Source organism: Gorilla gorilla, chromosome 12 (genome assembly GCF_029281585.2).
Source record: "Gorilla gorilla gorilla isolate KB3781 chromosome 12, NHGRI_mGorGor1-v2.1_pri, whole genome shotgun sequence".
In the NCBI taxonomy this organism is placed as follows: domain Eukaryota; kingdom Metazoa; phylum Chordata; class Mammalia; order Primates; family Hominidae; genus Gorilla; species Gorilla gorilla.
This window is the reverse complement of record NC_073236.2, coordinates 82,598,085-82,615,188: the sequence shown is the minus strand read 5'-3', so window position 1 is coordinate 82,615,188 and position 17,104 is coordinate 82,598,085. Positions and strand designations below refer to the sequence as shown.

Below are 17,104 nucleotides of genomic sequence, written 5' to 3'. Positions count from 1 at the left end.
TAATCTATTTTAAACTTAAAAGTCATTCTTGATCATCCTCTCTTATTCCTTTGCAATAAATAACCTGTATATAAACATAGTTTTGTGTGAAGCAAGTTTTCAAAGATAATGATTTTCATGAGAACTGTCTAATTTAATATTAGAACACCAAATGTCAGATTTAAAAATAGTTATATGAAGATTTAAAAATAATTAATAAACATAAAAGTATAATTTTACTGGAAATATAAGTATGAGGTGGATAGAAAGTTATGGAAATTTTGATTTATTATATCTGTGGACAGATAATTTCTTATCAAATATCATATGGATAAATGTATTTTTTCTATTTCTGTCATTATTTTAAGCTTTGAAAAGCTAATGAATATAAATTAGCAAATAAGAACAGAATGGAGTTCTATACCAAATCTCACATAGTAATCAATCATAAAAACTTATTTTTGACTTTCTATGTGCTATTAGTTTAATTGAGTCCTGTGTCAATTTTGTTGAAAATAAGACATTGGTAACAATCTTCCTTGCAAAATGATTGCATACTCAGTCATTGATTTTTCCATTTTCTTAACATTAACAACCATATTTATCATTCTTTTGGTATTTGAGAGATAAACCATCAGAAAGAAAAATCCACAGGACGCCTTAACAACAGACACATTCTCAGCCAGACCCATATTGGAAAAGAATACATATGGTAATTGAAATTTTAAAATGAAAGTTTTTTAATAATCTTCATGACCATGTACTCCTAGGAAAGTTTTCATATATTCCAATGTGTTCCTACAAATCACATCTAAGACTACTAGAGTAAAGTAAAGAACTGGCCTAAAGGCAGGAGAATCACTTGAACCCGGGAGGTGGAGTTGCAGTGAGCCGCGATCATGCTGGCGCACTCCAGCCTGGGTGAGAGAGACAGAGACTCCATCTCAAAAAAAAAATTAAAAATTAAAAAATAAAAAAGAACTGGCCTAAATGATTATCTTGATTTCATTTCAAGAATATAAACTAAATTAAATGAGGAAGAAACACATCTCCTGACCCATAAGTATTGATAACAGATTGTGCTTCGGTTTCAGCTATTTACGCTTCTCTTAAAAACAAAAACAAAAAGATGCTTGTCTTATGTTCCTTAGATCCAGAAAGCACATTGATTCATGACAATGCACTTCCAAAAACCCATTTCAATTTGTTTTTTAATGTACACAGGTTGCAGATTAAACATACTACATAACTTTCCTTGTGTATCTAATCAAGCTCAGTGGTATTACACCTTTGAGTTTCCTTTGTCAACAATAGACAGTGGGAACAAAGATTCAAAGAGTTGAAAATTAAAAAGAGAGAGAGAGAGATTGAAATTATTGTTTTCTCTCAGCCAGTGTAATTCTGCCCTCACAATGATGATGATACAATTCTATAGTTTCATAAGTTTGTATTCACTTTTTAGAAAAATGAATCTGCATCTAATTATAGAAGAGGGAAATTGGGAAATTGTTATTTTATGTTCAACATACATATATATGACATGAAGAGTCTAGAAACAAATAATTAAAATAAACATCATAGGAAATATTAAATTTGGGCTACTTCCTAAACATACTCATCCCTTGAAGGATAGAGCAAAGACATCTAACTAGTGCTGCTGGTGCCATTTTGGCTCTAAAATCTGTTCCTTTATCAAGAAAACTCATCTATAAAAGAAATCTAAAAGATAAAAGTAATAAAAGATCATGCTTCATACTGACCATCTATTGCACGGATTATTGTTTAAAGTGCTACCAGAGCATAAGAAACTTGTAGATAACTTCAAGTTGAATAGGTTTAACAAAACCTATTTAAAGAAAGAATTGAGCTTAGAAGTATAGGGTATATGCAATTGCCTTTCTGAGCACACTTTATCTCACTTAATAGTGCAGTTAAATCTATACCATTCCCCTAGCAATAATCAGTGCTGACTATTTCAGAAATCCTAATCTCTAATGCATAATTCAAGAAAATAAGCAGGTGCTTTTGGATTGCCTTCAGTGTAAAATCTAGATCTAGATTTACTGTTTCATAAACTTAATGTCCCCACTTCACTGATATATAAGAGCTACATTTATTTACCTGCAATTCAAGGCCTCAGTGCTTTAACCTTTGTCTTCCTGCTTTATGATGTTGTAGTACTCCTTTTACAGAAATACCTATATTAAATAGAGATGGACAATCTAGATTTTACCCCAACAAATAAGTTCATTTAGGCACTGATTAATCACATGTAAAGTGAGGCATGTTAAATTTTCTCCTCCAACACAGTAAAATTAAATATATCAATTTCTTCACTGTCAGAATAACGTAATAGACATGGAGGAGGACTAAGATTGAGTAAATTCGTTCCAGTGCTGTCTTTTTACTGTGTGTGTAATTTTGGATGAGTTGCTTGTGTTCTCTCAGGATCTCACTATTAACTACATTTATCAACAGGGTAATAATAGCCCCTGTTCCCCTATAGGCTAATGGCTACTTTCAAATCTTTTGAAAAAGTCAAAAGCCTTTGCATTTGGTCCTGACCCATTATTACTCTGTGAATTAATCCTAAAAGTCAGTACTCAATAATGTGGCTTTTTAATCATGAGCAACAGTGGCTGCCCTTTCAGTCACTATCTTCAAACTCACCAGTTCTCTCTGCTTGTTAGCGAATTAGCTACTTACAAAGCTACTTCTAGGCAATTGTGTTTGACACCTGGCCTCTTAGAGTTCTCTGCTTCCTACAATACTGTAAGATGCTTGGGGCCTAGAAACCACATGGAGCAACCACCATTCAATTTCCATGTGGGGATGATATTTATCTTTGCACATTCCTCAATGTCAGTGGTTCTCGCACTCCCAAAGCCAGAATATCCATCAGCATGATTGATCTTGTTTTCACCCTAGAAGAGTCCTTGACCTCAATGGAGCTTTTTAAAGTACTGACACTTTAACTAATCTGGATTGTGACCTAGGCACCTTAAAGCTCTCCAAGAGCTATAAAGATTAAGAACCACTAATCTAGAAGAATCTAGAGGATTCCTTAAGAAATTTTTTAAAATATTTGCATAAAATTCCTAATTTTCAAGCATGGGAAATTACTGGAAGATACCTGTTGACAACAGCATCAGGAAGATACATTTGGGAAAGGACAGTCTCTTCAACAATAGTGCTGGGGAAACAGGATATCCATAAGCAGAAGAATGAAACTAAACTTTTATCTCTCACCATATAAAAAAATTAAATCAAAATATATTAAAACCTTAAATATAAGACCTGAAACTATGAAACTCCTACAAGAAAACATTGGGAAATGCTTCAGGACATCGATCTGGAAAAAGATTTCTTGAGGAAGCTCTCAAAAGCACAGGCAAATAAAGCAAAAATGGACACATGGCATCACATCAAGTTAAAAGCATCTGCACAACAAAGGAAACAATCAAGAAAGTGAAGAGACAAGTTACAGAATTGGATAAAATATTTGCAAACTATTCAACTGACAAGTGATTAATAACCAGGATATATAAGAAACTCAAACAACACAATAGCAAAATAATATAATAATAATAATAATAAATGATCCAAGTAAGAAATGGGCAAAAATCTGAATAGACATTTCTTGAAATAATACATACAAATGGCCAACAGATATATAAAAAAATGCTCAATATCAATAACCATCAGAGAAATGCAAATCAAAACCACATAAGTTATCTTACCCTAGTTAGAATGGTTTTTATCAAAAAGACAGGGAATAATAAGTACTTGTGAGGATGTGGAGAAAGGGGAAAGCTAATAAGCTGTCAGTGGGAATGTAAGTTAGTATGTCCACTGCAAAAGATAGTGGGCAAGTTCCTCAAAAAACTAAAAATAGAACTAGCATGTGATCCAGCAATCCCACAGCTGGATATTTATCCCAAAACAAAAGGACTTCAGTATATTGAAGAGATATCTGCACTCCCATGTCTACTGCAGTACTATGCACATTAGCCAAGACACAGATTCAACATTAAGTGTCCATTGATAGATGAATGGATAAAGACAATGTGTTATGTATAGAGAGTGGCATATTATTCAGCCATGAAAAAGGATAATATCCTGATATTTGCAACAACGTGGATAGAACTGCAGGATATTATGTTAAGAAGAATAAGCCAAGCATTGAAAGATAAGTATCTCATGTTCATGTTCTCACTTATATGTGGGAGCTAGAATATTGATCTCATGGCAGTAGAGAGTAGAATGATTGTTACCAGAGGCTGGGAAATGTAGACGGAGAAAGAGAGATGCAGGGGAAGAAAAAGAGATTGACTAATGGGTACAAAAATATAGATAGATAGAAGGAATAAAGTCCAGTGTTTGGTAGCACAATAGCGTTCCCATAATTAACAATAATTTATTGTATATTTCAATATAACTAGAAGATTGGATTTGGAATGTTTTCAACACAAAGAAATAATAAAGGTTGGAGGTGAAGAATATCTCCATTTTGCTCTTTTTTTTTTTTTTTTTTTTTTTTTTGAGGCAGAGTCTTGCTCTATCCCCCAGGCTGGAAAGTGGACAGCAGTAGCACGATCTCTGCTCACTGCAACCTCCATCTCCTGGGTTCAAGAGATTCTCCTGCCTCAGCCTCCTGAGTAGCTGAGATTACAGGTACGTGCCACCATGCTCAGCTAATTTTTGTATTTTTATTAGAGACAGGGTTTCACCATGTTGGCCAGGCTGCACATTAACACCTGACCTCCAGCGATCCACCCACCTCGGCCTCTCAAAATGTTGGGATTACAGGTGTGAGCCACAGTGCCCAGCCACAACTTTCCTCATTTGATTATTACACATTGTATGCTTGTATGAAAATAGCACATATACCCTATAAATATGTACAACTATTTTGTATCCATAAAAAATGTATATAATTATATATATGATAATATATAATATATATTATTAAATGATATATAGTATGATACATAATATAATATATAACATGGGGTATGAGGTTAGAGAGACAAAAGGGAAATAATAATCTATTTTATGTTTAAACGCTGCAGCATATTGAAGGCGGGAAGAACACCAATAACAATAATGTTTGTGGTTGTTCTTGGTAGCCATTAATGCCCTTAATAATGAATAAGAATTTAATGACTAAAAAATAAGCTGCACTTTTCTGGAATGGTTGACTTCCAGTGAAGAAAAAAATTAACTTTGCTTCAATTTAAAAAGTTACTTTGCCTCCTAGTCCCTGCTTGCCTGCTGATCAATTCTTATCTTAATGTCTACTCCAGCTGATTCTTCTTTTCAGCTCTAGACTCTGATCTCGAGAACAGCAGCATCACATTCATCTTTTATTTCCCCCTTCTTTGCAGTATCCCTGGCATATAGAAGGCACTCAGTAAATATTGATATGAACTGAGCCGAAAGCACCCTATCTTCACCTTGATCTCCTGGCTTTCTAAGCTGGGTAAAATTAGACATAATCATTACATTCTTGTAAAAGCAAGGACTACAGTGCCTCAGAGCCTTAAGCAACCCACTGTCATTCCACAAAGAGGTAGCATTTTGGATACAAAAGAAATTAGCATGTATTAATTTAAGATGGCCTAATTCAAGCAGCAAATATATTTGAAAGCATAGTAAAGCAATAGCATGAATAACTTTTGCCACCTGATATATTGATAGAAAAGGAGAAAGCTTTACCCCTGAAATAAAATGCTTAATCTCAGTGTCAGTGTTTTGTATATTAAAAATCTTAATTGAAAAAATTACATCATTGAAACTATTAGCAATCATTGTAACTGTTAGACCACAGGAGAATGTGCAAGTTGCTGCTAAGTACGTGGCAAGTTTTTATAATAATAATCAGCTAAACTGCTTAAGTGAGTGATACCATTTAAATTAGGAAATTAAAGCTTGAATTATTTTTCTGAAAATTTGCTACTGCTTCTTAAAGAAGCTAAAGTCTTGTTGGATATTGGAATTCTCTATAGCCACTGATTGTGTGCTGTTTACAATCAATCTATAATTTGCTTGGCTGCTTCCAATAAAATATTAATGCAATCAAACCTAAAATGTTTCTGTTCACAGGCATCCTCTTATCATGGGTCAGACTATAAAGCTCTATTATTAACATAAGCCAAGTATTTGCTGTTTAACTGCATACAGATAACTTTGGAAATCTCATCCTAAGGAGTTCAAGATACTTTTTTTCCTTTGGACTAGGACTTCATTTTCTAACTAGATAATTTTCAGCTAAGTATTTATTGTTAATATATAGTTGACATAGATTGTCTTAGGCAATATGCAAATTATTAAGGGGTATAGGATAAAGTTCTGACATTTATATATGACTGCAGAGACAATAATACACATAAAAAGTTGAGAACATAAGACAACATGTTCTTAAAACAATGCTACATGCTGTCATTTCTGAGGAAGGGGGTTTCTCATTGAGGGTAGTATCAGAAGAGGATTAGAGACAGGGCATCAAGATGAGTGACAATCAAATGTAAACATCCCTCCTACCAAGTGGCTCTTATCCTGTCCTTTACTCAAAAGTAGATAGCCATTGTAAAAACACTTTAATAAGAAGGAAATCTCATGTATGTTGAAATAACTATGTATCAAGTTAGAGAATTTGGTGTACTTGAGCTGAAGTCATTAAGACTGGAAAGTAAACAGATAAAAAGGTAAAGGATAGAGCCTTCCAGCTGCAGAAAATAAAGGTAAAAGAAAAACAAAACAAAAACAAGAAATCTTTGAGAATGGTTTTCCTGGAATAAACAAGTAGGGGTAGGGTGAAATACAACTGATGAACAGACTCTGGCACAGATAAATTTACATTATTTTAATCAGAGAAGAGATTTTATCTCAAAAATAAATCTCACGAAGTTCTAGATTGTGATGGAAGAGCTTTGATACTCCGACATATTTGACATTATACTAGTTCTAGGATTTCTTTATCCTGGATATGACTACAGTGATCCTAAAACTCCTTGAGAAGTTTCATATTTAGTAGAAAGACATTCCAAAACTCACTTCATACTAGGTCCCACCATATGTAATCACTAAATGGGGTTACAGGTTTCAACTTTCCATGAAGCTAATGGGTCACATCAGATAAACAGTTTCTTGTTTCATTAAATCAAATAGTCTGATTTTGATGCAAAAGCTAATGTCTTACCATGCATCCTTCTGGCTTACGTCTCAAGTCAAATCACTATACATACACTACCATAACTGAATACAACAAGCTGTGTTCATTGATTATTGAGTGAGGAGGAGCTGTGTCATTTAAAAAACAAATTTTATGGGTCTCCCTGAGAAGAAATATAAAGAGCTAGCATTAGGTTTCTCAACAGAAGCACTATTGACACTTTGTTATTTTTTGTTTTTGTTTTTGAGACTGAGTCTTGCTCTGTCACCCAGGCTGGAGTGCAGTGGCACAATGTGGGCTCACTGCAACTTCCATCTCCTGGGTTCAAGCTATTCTCCTGCCTCAGCCTCTTGAGTAACTGGCATTACGGGTGCCAGCCACCACACCTGGCTAATTTTTAAAAAATATTTTTAGTAGATATGAGGTTTCACATGTTGCCAGGCTGGTCTTGAACTCCTGACCTCAAGTGATCCACACACCTCGGCCTTCCAAAGTGCTGGGATTACAGGTGTGAACCCCTGCTCCCGGCCACTATTGACACTTTGGACTGAGTAATTCTTGGTTGTGTCTCTGTGTGGTGGTGGGTGGGGGTGTCATATACATTGTAGGATGCTGAGCAGTGTCTCTGGCCACTACTCACTAGATACCTGTTACCCTGCTCCTCTAAGAGTATGACAATCAAACTCTCTCTAGATGTTTGCAAATTATCCCCCCGTGGGCTAAATCACCTGTGGTTGAAAATTACTGGGTAAGAGAAAAGGAGAAAAAAGAAAAAACACCAATTTAGGCAATATGAGTTCAAGTCTTAAGTTGACTTAGAAAGCAGATTGTATACTCTTTTTCACAAATGATCTTATGTTATTTGTCTCAGAAGGGAGGGTGTAATTCTCAAAGGGGTCCAGGATGAGATGAATAATACTGTGGTGAGTATTTGGATGTGCATGCTAGAAGCTTGAAGAACTTTTTTTTTTAATGACCCACTTTTATGGGTCCCTATTGCCCCTTAAAATATACAAGAAACCAGCATTGGGTCATGTGTTAATAATTTCTGTCTTTACCACCATATGCATTATTATCAGCTGATAATCTCTGGAATTTTATGAAGCTTCTGGCATTTACTCTGAGCAGAGCAGAAACAGTTCATTTTACTTTTGTTGAAGAATGAGTTTTTGAGCCATGTGACAAGAAAGGAGTTATGCAGCATCATTTCAGACTCTGCAGACCAGACATCTGAAGATGTGAGATGAATAAGAATAAGTGCAATTACATAAGATCGGACTAGAAGACACTTCAGAGCCATGACAGGAGATCTCCCAATCTTGGCAAGGGAAACAGGTCCCAGAGACCTCCAGTGTCTACTTTTAATAGTCAGGTTGCCCTTCCCTTTGATTTGCATATGGATTATTCAGGCATCCCTGTGGTATTACTATATGTTCAGTAGAAAATGTTAGTAATAGCATATATTCTTTGTTGGCATACCAGCAGGAAAACTAGGGATACCCTATGATCCAAAAGTCCTCAGGCCAAAGTACTCAGTCCTGCTTCTTGTGCTTTTTGGGCTTATGCAGTATTACTGATCACAAGCCAGGATTAGAGTTACATTTGGATTGGTGGCTTTGATAACCTGGATTTCTTCCATTCATATGTAACCAAGTCCTTTTGATAAGCTAAGGCAATATGATATAAAAGTTAATATGCAAAATCGACATGAATTTCTTCACTGTTTGAAATGATGTCATGATAAATCTCAATATTATAAAAGGATTTCTGGATATGTCTAGTTTAAATGAAGTCTTTTGATAAAAGGTAAAATGGCTTAGTTTAGAATATCATGTGAATATCTAATTTAATCCCTGCCTACTTGCCTATGCAATACATTTGCATATCACCATAGGCACTGTGAAAATGGTTAGAACTGTTTGATTCACAATCATTCCCTTCTTGCTAATGTATCTATCATGCTCAACCTCCCTCCTAGTTTCCTAAATTCAGTCAGCCATCCTGGCCAGCCTACAAATAAGAAACATGATTGACAGCTGTCTTCTCTCAAACTTCTACGGCTATTCTGTTTACCTTCCCCCTTTTAAAAATGTGCTTCCTCAATCTAAATTCCATTCAGTCTAGGGATTCCTTTCTTCTTCATTGACAAATTCCCCCTCTATCTTCTGTCTCTTCCTTAATTGACCTGGCATCTCACATTAACAGACATGGTTTTCTCCCTTGAAGATGTGTCCCATTGGGACTCTGGTGGAAGGAATCCCATTCACTTCTTTGAAGCAATACAGGACTTTACAGTTACCCATCTGCATTTCTGATTTTGGTATCAATTCGTTTATATCATGCTTTCCACATTCTTGCTTTAATCACTCCTAAACTTCAATGAATCAATCTCTCTGTAATAACAATTGTATGGAAAGGAAAATGAAAACTTCTGTTTTTATTACAAATTTAATAGCAATAATAAAGCTAATTTGTTTGGAGATTGCATAAATAGACATACATTGTAAAGAAAAGAGATTTTAAAGAACAGATATCAAAACCTCAAGATTGTAGACAGGAGAAGAGTGAGAGTGGTAGACCTATCTAGCATGTATGTCAAATAGGAAATATGTTATTTAAATACTTATTTTAATTTTTTTAACTTTTAATTTTTGTGAGTACAGAGTAAGTGTATATATACTTATAGAGTACATGAGATGTTTTGATAAACCCATGCAATGTGAAATAATAACAACATGGAGACTGAGTATCTATCACCTCAAGCATTTATTCTTTGTGTTACAAACAATTCAGTGACACTCTTTTAGTTATTTTTCAAGGTACAATTAAGTTATTATTGACTATAGTCACTGTGTTGTGCTATCAAGTGGTAAGTCTTATTCATTTTATCTAACTATGTTTTTGTACCCATTAACCATCCCCACCTCCCTACCAGCCCCCCACTACCCTTCCCAGCCTCTGGTAACCATCCTTCTACTCGCTATGTTTGTGAGTTCAATAGTTTTGATTTTTAGATTCCATAAATAAGTGAGAAAATACAGTGTTTGTCTTTCTATGCCTGGCTTATTTCACTTAACATAATGATCCCCAGTTCCTTCCATGCTGTTATAAATGACAGAATCTCATTCTTTTTTTATGGCTGAATAGTATACTTCCTTGTGTATATGTACCACATTTTCTTTATCCACTCATTTGCTGATGGACACGTAGGTTGCTTCCAAATCTTAGCTATTGTGAACAGTGCTACCACAAATATGAAATATATGGTATTCAACTGTTACATATTTTTTATTTAGTTATATTTGTATCTATAAAATTCAGATCCAAATATTCCTGTGTGTAATTAAGAAAGAGAACTGTGAGTAGTCAGTGCCAAAGAAGAAACTGTATTAAGAACAGAAAGGCTTTTGCAGATGGCTAAGCATAATTACCAGGTAGAAAAAGGGTCCAACAAGGTGTTCTAGTATGAAGGGTTAGCAACATGCAGCAAGAGCAGCATGTACAGAACAGATGCAGTTTCTCCTCTTCTGAGAGATAAAGCCTCTGGATGACCATGCTAGCGACGATGCACTGCCAACCAGTCATATGGAGGAAAACAGTAAAGAGATGACATTCCTTGAACAATCTTTGATGAATTACATGAAAACTGAGGAAGTGCCAAGAAAAAAGTAGGAAGTGCGAAGAAAAAAAAAAAAAAAAGAAAGACCTCTTAAATTGTCTGCTAACAATTGGAGACTTGTGGCTATTATTTACTTCAAATCCCAGGTCAGGGAGTAAATCAAGCTGTTTAACAGAAGACTTGAAGAAACTGGTAACATACAGTTATAAAATTAGAAGACATTAACAGCCATCATCAAAGCTAAAGGACTGTCATAAAGATGAGAGGTGAGATCAATCAGTACCCATCTTTCAGTCCATTCAAGGGACTTTCCTGCTCTGAGTCATGTAATTTGGAGGCCCTGAGTATCTCAAATACACACAAAATAAATGTATTAAAGAATACTCAGACACACCGGTACAGCTCAACCCATAAACCACACATCTGTTCTTCTGACTGAGTCAGGCCTCTAGGAAGTTCCTTACCACATCTCTTGCTCTATATCTTCAAAACAAAGAAGAACTGTTTTTGGAAGTTCTGAAGGTTTGAATTGTGCTACTAACTTTTTTTAGGGCACTGTTTTGAACTATAAGGAGCTTTTCAGCTTTGGAAACACTTGGGTAAAGGAAGAAAAAAAAATTAACTTGTGAATCCTTCTTTCCAATAGCAAGGAAGCAATACATTCTTGAGTAATGAAGCATGTTTTGCCAGTCACACCATGCATTTGTTTCCTCCGTGCTTCTCTTATTGTTCCAGTTTAGGATCTAAGAGATAATAATCACAATAAAAAATTTGATTTATTTTATACAATAAGATGCCATTTTAAAAAAGGTAAAACAAGAGGTGATCTTCAAATGGAGGGTGAATAGTGGTCTTAGACAAAAACTAAAATTGAATTTATATTTTCCACATTATTGAGTATAAACTAATTTACCTTTAATATCAGTGAAAGCTTAGCAAAAAAAAAAATGCTAACAGATCTGAATGATTTCACTATTAAAATGATTACAGTATTTTTAAAATTTTAGAGAAATTTGTTTCCTAAATAGATACAACATGTGGAAAAAAAGGAATACAAATATTATTCCAATAAAAATAAGATAATTAGAACAAGAAAATCAACACAATGTCTATGACTGTGAAAGATAAGATTCATGAACATATAAGCTCAACACTTATTTCTATAGGGAATAACACTGGCAATTATAGATCAAAGTATATAAAGAAAAAACAAATTTGGCAACATATGCTATTTCAATTTTTTAAATACTATGTTAGCATTGAAACATTTGAAAGAAGAATGGAAACAATAATCTATGAAACTAGATATTGTTTTAAGTGATGGTGAAAACTGCAATCTGAGATAGCAATTTATAAAATGAAATTACAGTATTTTGTAATATTTTCTGTGATGACACTTTAATATTTGTCACCTCATCACAAAATTTGAACAATATTATTTCAGTGCTTTGGTTTACATCTTAATCTAACTACCAATTTAAGAATTTTATGGACAATTGTAATGGCTATTGTCTCAGTGGGCTAAAATTTTCTGTATTGAAACTACAAAAGTAAAATAACTAGAGCTATAATAACTCAGTAAGAGCTGTTGCAGGCTGAGAGTGGTGACAGGGATTATCTACAAAGAGGCATGAGGGAATTTCTGGATGATGAAAATATCTAACAACTGCATTGCTTTGGTGACTGCATGACTATAAACATTTGTCACATTCATCAACTGTACACTTAAGAAGGGTGAACATCATTATATGGAAATTATACCTCAAAAAGTTGACTTTTAAAAACAATAAAACATTTGTTCTTTAAATGCTGGCAATATATCATTATTCCAACAAATTATTTCAAAATAATTTGTTTTTAAGAGTTGTCTAATTTGGCATTACTCTCAACAGAAGAAAATATGTTATTCTGATTATAACAACATAGTTGTTAATGTTGATAAAAATGTAAGTTAAGATTGCATAAACATTATTTGTGACTCATGTCAGTCTTAATGTATTAGTCATCCAAATGCCACTGACTCAGAAAATAATCAGACATGCGTAATAAAATTATATTTATTTACAATTTATATTTTACCAACTTTCCTTGTCTGGAAATTGTAGCTTAATACATACATTTCAATATTTCCACTACATAGAATATTTTTAGCCACTTTATTGAGGTATAGTTGACAGAGAAAAGGCTGTAGATAGATATACATATACATAGATAGATAAACAATGTATACAACTTGATGTGTTTAAAGATAAGTATATACCCAGGAAATCATCGCCACAATTTATGCTATAGACTTATTTATCACTTATAAAAGTTTTTTCCTGCCATTTTTAGTTATTATTATAATAATTACATTTTTCTTTCTGTGGTAGGAGCACTTAACCTAAGATTAACCCTTTTTAGAAAATATTTAAGTGTGTGATACAGTTTTGTTAACCGTATGCTCTACATTGTACAGTAGATCTCCAAAACTTATCTTGCATAACTGAAACTGTGTACCCTTGAAAATCCCCCCCATTACCCCTTCCCCAATTCCTTGGCAACCACCATTCTACTTTCTGCTTCTATGTATTTTAATACTTTGGATACCACATACAAGCAAGATGATTCAGTATTTATCCAGAACAGAAAAATAGAAGATTTTTTGTATTAGTAATGTTAGCTTGATTTTAACTTTTAGACAAAGGGTATGTGATATGCCATCTGTTCTCTTGACACAGGTCCCACAAATGTTAGAGGTGTATCTGAGACTCTCTGAATCTATGAACCTCTGCATTTATCTATTTTAACTTATAGGGAGGTTCCAACATAAAAAAGAATAAGCTAGCCATTAGTGCTGCCCCCAACCAGAGTGAACAGACTTTTTAAAAGGCTGTGCATGCTATGAAACTAGAGGATTCAAATCCGAGTTCAACAGTTGTGAGAGAAGGATAACCTGGATGAGATTCCCTGCATTCTTAAAGTAACTCTGGTAAGTGTTGGTAAGCATTAAGGGTAATATAATTTTTCAATACCAAACTGCCTTTTAATTACATTAATATTTACTATACATTGAATACTAGATTCTGTGTTAAGCATTTCTTAGGTAATTCATTTAAGCTTTACAAATTTTGAGATGGATACCATGTTTTTCATTTTGCAGACAATGAAGCCCAACCTGAGAGAAATTAAATACTTTTATCAGGATTAGCCTCCCAGGATATGGCAGAGTTTCGATTTCAATCCTGGTCTATGAGTCTTCAGCAACCATGGTATTATTCCTTACACAACTGCCTTTAATGTATTTCTCATTTTTAAAAGAAGGTTTTCTCTGGAAGAAGTTGTAACAGCTGCTTTCATTGTCCTACCATATCCCCTCAGCACTCACCCTTTCTGTGCACACCAGCCCACTTTCCAGCACACCTTCCCACATCTAGCCAGAATCTGGACCCATGTGTTCAAATAACAGGGTTTCCTTAGAAAATTGATCTGCTGATTAATGGAAAATTGTAAAGGGTTCTAAGAAGTTTATGAAAATATTACAGTCAAGGTAATTAACACTGGATAGATTGATAAAACTAGTTTTTAATAAAATTTTAACATTAAAGATGCACTAACACAAACATGAAATTTGATTTTCTCTTTTGAAAAATAATTTTATGTAATATTGAGAGACAATTAAAAAATTTTTTTTTGCCTTTTGAGTAAACTACAATAAAAGAAAGGGTGGGGAGAGAGAGAAGGCAGATTCACTTGACCTCATGCTGTCTTTATTGGGTCTTTATTAGAAAGCTGATTCTCTCCTCTCTTAGTGAGTATGAGATTTTGCATTTTAAAAATATTCGAGTAATCATTCTGGCTAAATGAATGACTGATAGTGACCTGAAGTTCTGTTTTGTGATATCCAGTGTTTCAAACCTTTGATATTTGACAAGTCTTCCAAGATCAAATTCTAAATTAAAAAAAGGTAAAATTTAGGTCCCCTAAAGTGCAAAAAAGACATATTCAGCTTATTTAATATATTAAAATCATATAGGAAACACTGTCTGATATAAAATGGTGTTTAACTTTCTCTGGATTATGTTCATATAAATATATTATTAGTATGTGTTACAAAATTATATAAGTTTCCTGTAATTGTGATATGTCTCTATATATGTTGCTAGTAGTAATTATAATTATTGTGTAAAATTGATGGTATACCACAGAAATAACCAAGATTCCTAGTGAATTTTGGCTTTAGCTATGGCTGTCCTGAGAATTTTGTCACCCACAGACAACTGTTGTCTTGTTTTGAGCCTCTTCAAAAGGTGGTTATAATCAGCTATAGGACTTTGACAGGTGCTCTTGAATTCAGGTTTTTTATAGCTTTGGAGATTGTGACATTAGAATAGAGGAAAAACTTTCAGAACTCTCATGGAAAGCTGGAATGTTCATGTATATCAAGCAGAACAGCAGTAAACCTCATGGACTGAACTAATAGAAGACTAAATTATTCCTTTTATGACTTTTGTTTAAAATGTTACTGATCCTTTGTTTTGTTTTTCAAAGTCAAGAACACTTTTATTTTAAGCTATTTACAGCTTTTAACAATTGAGTATACTCCTATAAACGAAATTTGAGGCATATTTCTCTCTGATTTCTCCAAATTTGAAAACTAGTTGTGAGCATTCTTAACTTATGGCAATATAGTTATTTGCATAAGTGCAATTAGAATCTGTTTTCTTTTGCAACAGGACACAATTGAAGAAACTGGTTATTTTTACCCAGGCTTTGACTGGAATGACATGCTTTCAAATATAAGCAGCCTGCTATAAGGAACCAGACTTGACTTATGGAACGAAGAAACTCAAAATCGTACCAATTATAATCTCACAATACAGTGAAATAAAAATAGAAATCAATATCAAGAAGCGCTCTCAAAACTATACAATATGTGGAAATTAAACAACTTGCTCCTGAATGACTTTTGTGTAAACAACAAAATTAAGGCAGAAGTAAAAAAATTATTTGAAATAAATGTAAATAGAGACACAACATACCAAAATCTCTAGGATGCAACAAAAGAGTGTCAAGAGGAAAGTTTATAGTGCTGAATGCCTACCTCTTAAATTTAAAAAGATATCAAATTAACAATCTAACATCACACCCAGAGGAACTAGGAAAATAAGAACAAAACTAACCAGAAAGCTAGCAGAAAAAAAGAAATAACTAAAATCAGATAAAAAGTGAACACAATTAAGACCTAAAAATACATACAAAGAATCAATGCACAATTAAGACCTAAAAATACATACAAAAAATCAATGAAACCAAATTGAAACACTGAAGAGACCAATATCAAGTTCCAAACCTGAATCAGTATTAAAAAGCCTACCAACCAAAAAGAGCCCCAGACAAGAAGGATTTACAACCAAATTCTACCACATGATTAAAAAGAACTGGTATCAATTCTAATGAAACTATGCCAAAATATTGAGGAGGAGGGACCTCTCTCTAATTTATTATATGAAGCCAGCATTACCTTGATACCAAAATCTGGAAAAGAAACAAGGAAAAAAGAAAACTACAAATGAACACAGACACAAAAATCCTCAGCACAACACTACCAAATCAAATTCAACAGAACATCAAAAATTTAATTTATCATGATCAAGTAGGCTTGATTCCTGTGTTGCAGGGTTTGCTCAATATATGTAAATCAATAAATGTGATTGCCCACATATACAGAATTAAAAACAAAAACCACAGGATCATCTCAATAGATGCAGAAAAGGCTTTCAATAAAATCGAACTTCCCTTCATAATAAAAGCCCTCGAAGGAACATACCTCAAAACAATAAGGGCAGTCTGTGAAAAACCCATAGCCAACATCATACTAAACAGGGAAAAACTGGTAGCATTCCCTTTGAGAACTGAAACAGAACAGGGATGTCCACTCTCACCACTCCTATTCAACATAACACTGGGAATGTTAGCCAGAGCAATCAGGTAAGTGAAGGAAATAAAAGGCATCTGAATAAGAAAAGACAAATTCAAATTACCTGTCTTCACTAGTAATATGATTCTCTACCTAGAAAACCCTAAAGACTCTGCCAAAAGTTTCCTGGTCCTCATAAATGACTTTCGTAAAGTTTCAGTATACAAAAATCAATGTATAAAAATCAGTAGCATTTTTATACATGAACAGCATCCAGGTTGAATTTAAGAACACAATCTCACAATAGCCACAGAAATAAAATAAAATAAAAAATAAAATAAAATAAAATAAAAAATAAAATAAAATAAAATAAAATAAAATAAAGTACCTAGGAATACGTCCAACCAAGAAGGTGAAAGATCTGTACAAGAAG

At 33.7% G+C, this 17,104-nt stretch overlaps 1 long non-coding RNA gene across 1 annotated transcript; it reads left to right on the top strand.

Moving 5' to 3' along the window:
- Positions 1 to 612: 612 nt before the first annotated feature.
- On the top strand, positions 613 to 15,662 carry LOC129531821 (uncharacterized). The gene is made up of 4 exons (XR_008677249.2): positions 613 to 691; positions 13,493 to 13,743; positions 13,915 to 14,023; positions 15,488 to 15,662. It is a non-coding gene; the product is annotated as an uncharacterized lncRNA (long non-coding RNA).
- Positions 15,663 to 17,104: the final 1,442 nt, after the last annotated feature.